A 6,780-nucleotide genomic window follows, 5' to 3' on the forward strand; every position below is an offset into this window, starting at 1 on the left:
TCAATATGGGGGTCAGACACCCTCCCCCTTGTGCACACCAGGGCAGGGCCCGAATCCCCCTCCTCTAACCCACCAGCCCCCACTCCCCTCCCAGAGCCGGGGATAGAACCAAGGAGTCCTGGCTCCCAGCCAGCTCTCCTCTGCCCATCAGACCCTACTCCCCTCCCAGAGCTGGAGATAGAACCCAGGAGTCCTGGTTCAAAACCCGCCCCCCCCCACCAACCCACCAGACCCCACTCTTCTCCCAGAACCAGGCATAGAACCCAGGAGTCCTGACTCCCAGTGGAGGGCCCTCGTCCACTGGATCCAGCTGCCACTTTGTGGGTGTTAGTAGGAAATTGGCTGGTCTGTGAACAACCCAGAGCCCTGCCCTGATCCACCCTCCCTGTTGCTAAGTATCCGGGGGTAGCCGTGTTAGTCTGTATCCACAAAAACAACAAGGAGTCCAGTAGCACCTTAAAGACTAACAGATTTATTTGGGCATAAGCTTTCGTGGGTAAAAAACCCACTTCTTGGGTAAAAACAACACTGAAGAAGTGGGGTCTTCTTACCCACGAAAGCTTAGGCAAAATAAATCTGTTAGTCTTTAAGGTGACACCAGACTCCTCCCTGTTGCTGGGAGGCCTGGGGACGGCTGCTGTAGGGCTGAGAATGGCCACTGGAGGGAGACATGGACACAGGCTGACCCAGGGTGCTTGTGCAGGGCTGGAGGGGAGGTGGAGGGTGACACATGAAGTTCTTAGACCGTTGCTCAGCGCTGCCCCCTCCCACCCCACAGTCCAGGTCAGTTCGGCCGACCTCCGGCTCACACTGTACGATGAGAGCGAGAGCAAATGGCGCCTTCTCTGCTCCACCTCCTCCAATGCCCTGGTGGCTGCGCTGAGCTGCGCAGAGATGGGTTTCGTCAGGTACCAGCCTGGGATAGCAGGGGCTGCGGGTTGGGACTGAGGGGCGCTGACAGAGCTGGGGAGGGGGGAGCCCAGGGCTGGGATAGCAGGGGCTGCGGGTCGGGAGTGAGGGGCACTGACAGAGCTGGGGAGGGGGGAGCCCAAGGCTGGGATAGCAGGAGCTGTGGGTCGGGAGTGAGGGGTGCTGACAGAGCTGGGGGGGACCCAAAGCTGGGATAGCAGGGGCTGCAGGTCGGGAGTGAGGGGCACTGACAGAGCTGGGGGGGACCCAAAGCTGGGATAGCAGGGGCTGCGGGTCGGGAGTGAGGGGTGCTGACAGAGCTGGGGGGGACCCAAGGCTGGGATAGCAGGGGCTGCGGGTCGGGAGTGAGGGGTGCTGACAGAACTGGGGAGTGGGGAGCCCAGGGCTGAGATAGTAGGGGCTGCGGGTTGGGAGTGAGGGGCACTGTGTGGTGGGGCCGATCTCTGACAGGGGTTGGCTGCCTGCGGGTGACGCTGTCCCCTCCCCAGGTCTCTCTGGCACTCGGAGCTGGATGTGGAGCGCGCGGGCACCAATGGGACATCGGGATATTTCTGTGTGGACGAGTCTCGCCTGCCCCTGGCCCAGAGACTCAGTGAGGTCATCTCCATCTGGTGCGTGGGGCGGGGCGGGGGGCTCAGCAGCGGGTGCCGTGCTGCTAGGAGGGGGCAGGGGAACTCTGGGGGCAGCCCTTCCCCCACGCCTGGGCTGCTGGATCCCTGGGAACTGGTTATTCTTATATTGGCATTTTGTTGGGTGTGTATGTGTGTCTGTGTCTGTGTGTCTCTGTGTGTGTGCATCTCTCTCTCTCTCTCTGTGTGTGTGTGTGTCCCTGCTGCCCCTGCTGGAGGGGATGGGTCCTACTCCGTGCTGTAGTCTATTTAAAGTGGATTTAGTGATGTGCTATTACACCACTGTGGGTTTGGCTCTGCTGGCTCCAGTTTCAAGCTCAGCAGAGTGAACGTCACCTCTGCTACCTGCTTTCGACGTAGAGCCCCTAGGAACACACAAAGACCAAGGGTGGTGCCCACACACACAGTCACACGGACAAGGTCTAGTCTGGCTTCCAAGTGTTATTAAAGTTACTGTTAAGGTTCTGCTTCCCCAAGCACACAGAAATCCTCTACAGACCGGTGCGCACGTTACAAAGCCAGCCATACTCACACCCTGAACGGCCGTCTCCAGGCCTGGCGCCTGCCTTGCGGATCGGTCAGCAGGAGAGGGGTGGTTCCTGCTAGACTTTACCTGTAGGAAGCTCATTTGCCCCAGTCTGGAGCCCTCTTTTATCTGGTGATTCTGACCTCACCTAACACTCTGTGTGTGTGAAGGCATCCACCCTCTTTGCCCTTACCTGTATCGTGTCCCCCAAGAATATTGGGGTACCCTGTTTTACATAGGTTGATTATAGTTCATTTTAGTCGCATTAGCATGACGTAAACCCTGCGGTTAGGGCACAACGTGCCCTGTAGTCAAAATTACTCTCAATGTTCATTTTTCACAATACCACCCGTTGCAACAGCTTTTCCAGTAACCTTGTCATTTGGGGCCATTTTTTGGTCACTTATGTCCAGTATTTCTTAAGTCTATGGCCTAGTAGGACTAAGCTGACATATTTCAGGCCTCAGTCTGTAGGCCTGGTGTTCCAGCCCTGTTTACTTACATACCGAATGCATCGGACTACTGGTCAATCGTATACTTCTGTAGTCCTACAACTTACATCTGTTTAGCACATAATGATTCTATATGATGTTAGTTAATCATAACATCACATAATAAATGAATGATAATGAACCGTGTGTGTGTGTGTGTGGAGGGGGTGAGCCCTGCTGTGTGTGTCTGTCCCCATGTGTCCCAGCTCCCACCTACTTTCTGTCCTTTTCTGTCAAGCCCTGTCTCTGGGTCAGTGAACGTATGTGGGTCTAAAGTGTGAAAACATGTCCGTGTCTGTGGGAGTGGCACCTTCCCCAGATGCTCAGTGGGGGGTGAACATGCACCTCACACCCCACACATCCCCTCCTGCCTCACCCTCACGCTGACCGCTCACATTTCTCTCTTACAGCGACTGCCCGACGGGCCTGTTCCTTGCGACACTCTGCCAAGGTATGGAGCCCTCAGCCCTGGGCATAGCCCCATCCAACACCTCGTCCTTCCATCCCTCCACCCACCTCCATACCCACATAACCAACCAGCCAGCCATGTACCAACCCATCCATCTCCATACCTACACCCCTCCCATCCATCTATCCATCTCCACATCCACTATCCATCCCTGCACTCACCTCTATACCCACATAGCCAGCCAGCCATCTACCGACCCATCCATCTCAGCACCGACACCCCCCTCATCCATCTCCACATCCACTATCCATCCCTCCATCCATCTCCATTCCACACACCCCAGCCACCCATCCACTATCCATCCCTCCATCCATCTCCACATCCACCCAGCCAGCCATCTACCAACCCATCCATCTCAACACCAACACCCCCTCATCCATCTCCACATCCACTATCCATCCCTCCATCCATCTCCATATCCACCCAGCCAGCCATCTACCAACCCATCCATCTCAACACCGACACCCCCTCATCCATCTCCACATCCACTATCCATCCCTCCATCCATCTCCATTCCACACACTCCAGCCACCCATCCACTATCCATCCCTCCATCCATCTCCGTATCCACCCAGCCAGCCATCTACCGACCCATCCATCTCAGCACCAACATCCCCCCATCCATCTATCCATCTCCACATCCACTATCCATCCCTCCATCCATCTGCATTCTGCACAACTCCTCCATCCATCCATCCTCCTCCATACGCACCCTGACAGACAGCCATCTACCTACCCATCCATCTCCGCAACTACACACCCCCATCTGTCCATTCATCTCCACACCCACTATCCATCCATCCATCCATCCATCCATCCATCTCCATTCCACACCCCATCCCTCCATCTCCATTCCGCACCCCATCCATCTCCATTCCGCACCCCGTCCAACCATCCCTCCATCCATCTCCATTCCACACACACCCCTCCATCCATCCATCCAGCCAGCCAGCCAGCCAGCCACCCATCCACTATCCATCTACCCATCCATCTCCACACCACACAGCCAGCCCTCCATCCCTCCATCCATCCCACACATCCCATCCATCCATCACCATACCACACAGCCAGCCCTCCATCCATTCCACACACCCCATCCATCCATCCATCTCCACACCCTGTATCCATCCATCCATCCACCTCCATACCCATCCATCCATCCATCTACCCAACCATCCATCTCCACACCTACACACCTCCATTGATCCATCCATCCACCTCCATACCCACCCACCCCCATCCTTCCATTCACCCATGTCCACACCTACACCCCCCATCCATCCTTCTCTCCAGCCACCCCCCTGTTCATCTCCCCCGCACACACCTGTCTGCATGTCCATCCCCATGCACACCTCTCTCTCTCTCTCTAGTCAGTGCCCATCACAATCAGCCCTAATTGGAGCTGGTTGAAATATTTATTTTTTATTTCCAAGGAAAACGAACATTTTTCAGGGAGGTTTCAAACTGCAGAGTGTGGGCAGCATAGCTCAGTTACCTCATGTCCCTGTTCTCGTCCATGGGCTGAGATACCCTGATGCACCAGAGCCAGGAACTCCCAGGATACATTTGGGGCTCTCCTCTGGACAGGAACATTGGGTTTTCAACCAGAGCAGAGGCCTTTCCTGAGGAATTTCATTTTGTCAAAAATCCAATTTTCCATTGAGTCCAATGGAGCTACAGCCGATTTACTTGGGTTGGGGGTCTGGCCCCATTGACTCCAATGGAGCTACGGCCGATTTACATGGGTTGGGGGTCTGGCCCCATTGACTCCAATGGAGCTACGGCCGATTTACATGGGTTGGGGGTCTGGCCCCATTGACTCCAATGGAGCTACGGCCGATTTACTTGGGTTGGGGGTCTGGCCCCATTGACTCCAATGGAGCTACGGCCAATTTACATGGGTTGGGGGTCTGGCCCCATTGACTCCAATGGAGCTATGGCCAATTTACATGGGTTGGGGGTCTGGCCCCATTGACTCCAATGGAGCTATGGCCAATTTACATGGGTTGGGGGTCTGGCCCCATTGACTCCAATGGAGCTACGGCCGATTTACATGGGCTGGGGTCTGACCTCCATTGACTCCAATGGAGCTATGGCCGATTTACATGGGTTGGGGGGTCTGACCTCCATTGACTCCAATGGAGCTACGGCCAATTTACATGGGTTGGGGGTCTGGCCCCATTGACTCCAATGGAGCTACGGCCGATTTACATGGGCTGGGGTCTGGCCCCATTGACTCCAATGGAGGTATGGCCAATTTACATGGGTTGGGGGTCTGGCCCCATTGACTCCAATGGAGGTATGGCCAATTTACACGGGCTGGGATCTGGCCCCATTGACTCCAATGGAGGTATGGCCAATTTACATGGGCTGGGGTCTGGCCCCATTCTGCCAGATCCTGCACAGGCACTTCCTGGCCCTGCAATTTCCAGTTGAAACAGACAAGAGCCAGCGTGAAAGAAGCCCCAGGATAAAATGCGGCCTCCAGAGTAACCCAGGAAACCTCCCTTGGTGTCAGGGGTCGGGGGAGTCGCCCTGGGGCTGCCCCATTGGTTACCCCTGGAACTGTGCTGGGGGAGTGGCTGTGGGGGTAGGGTGGGGGAATTGGTTGTCTCCCCCTAGTGGTTGCGGCGGAGCATGGCTGGCACTGACTGGTGTGTCCCCTGCAGACTGTGGGCGCAGGAAGCTGTCTGTTGACCGGATCGTGGGGGGCCAGGACGCCAGTCTGGGCAAGTGGCCGTGGCAAGTCAGCCTGCGCTACGACGGCACCCACCTGTGCGGTGGCTCCATCATCTCCAGCGAGTGGGTTGTCACTGCCGCACACTGCTTCCCTGAGTGAGTGCCCAGCCCCAAGCGCGGATGGAACCCAGGAGTCCTGCCTTCAGCCCTGCCCCCCTGCTCTAACCACAAGACCCCACTTCCCTCCCAGAGCTGGGGATAGATCCCAGGAGTCCTGGCTCCCAGTCACCCTGCTCTAACCACTAGACCCCACACTCCTGGCAGAGCCAGAGAGAGAACACAGGAGTCCTGGCTCCCAGCCCCCTGCTCTCAGCAGCAGTCCCATCCCTGGTGGGGGAGGGGGTGGCAGCCCCTCCTGGCCCCCTGATGCACTGTGTCCGTCTGTCCATCCCTGCAGGAGAAACCGAGTGGTGAGCCGCTGGCGAGTTTTCTCTGGCGCCATCTCTCAGGTGTCCAGCAGAGGGCAGCAGGTGGGGGTGACGGGTGTGGTGTACCACGCGGGCTACCTGCCCTTCCTGGACCCCAACAGCGAGGAGAACGGCAACGACATCGCGCTGGTGCACCTGGCCACGCCCCTCAGCTTCACCGGTGCGTGTGGGCGAGCGGTAACGCCTGGGAGTGCGGGACGCCCGGCGGGGAGCCTGGGGGTCGCCCCTCACACTGTAGGGAGGCACCCATGGGGCTTTGTGTGTGGGGTGCAGTGTGAGAGTGTGAGCATGCTAGTGACTCTGGGTGTGTGGAGCAGTTGTGTGTGTGTGAGGGGTGTCTGTAGTGTGTGCACATTGTGTGTGATGTCTGTGTATGGTGTGTGGCGTGTCTGTGGGTTTTGTGTGTGTCTGTTGTGCATTTTATGTGTGGTGCATTTATCTGCGTGCACGGTGTGATGTGTCTGAATAGTATGTGTGTTGTGTGTATGGTGTGCGAGGTGTGTGTTGCGCATGTATCTGTGTGGGTGTGTGGCTGTGTGTGGGTATGTGGGTGTGTGTGGGCATGTGG

At 56.9% G+C, this 6,780-nt stretch overlaps 1 pseudogene; it reads left to right on the plus strand.

Moving 5' to 3' along the window:
* Positions 1-651: 651 nt before the first annotated feature.
* LOC135980397 (serine protease hepsin-like) lies at positions 652-6,408 on the plus strand (annotated as a pseudogene).
* The last annotated feature ends 372 nt before the right edge of the window (positions 6,409-6,780 follow it).

This window comes from Chrysemys picta, unplaced genomic scaffold (genome assembly GCF_011386835.1).
Source record: "Chrysemys picta bellii isolate R12L10 unplaced genomic scaffold, ASM1138683v2 scaf3049, whole genome shotgun sequence".
NCBI lineage: Eukaryota > Metazoa > Chordata > Testudines > Emydidae > Chrysemys > Chrysemys picta.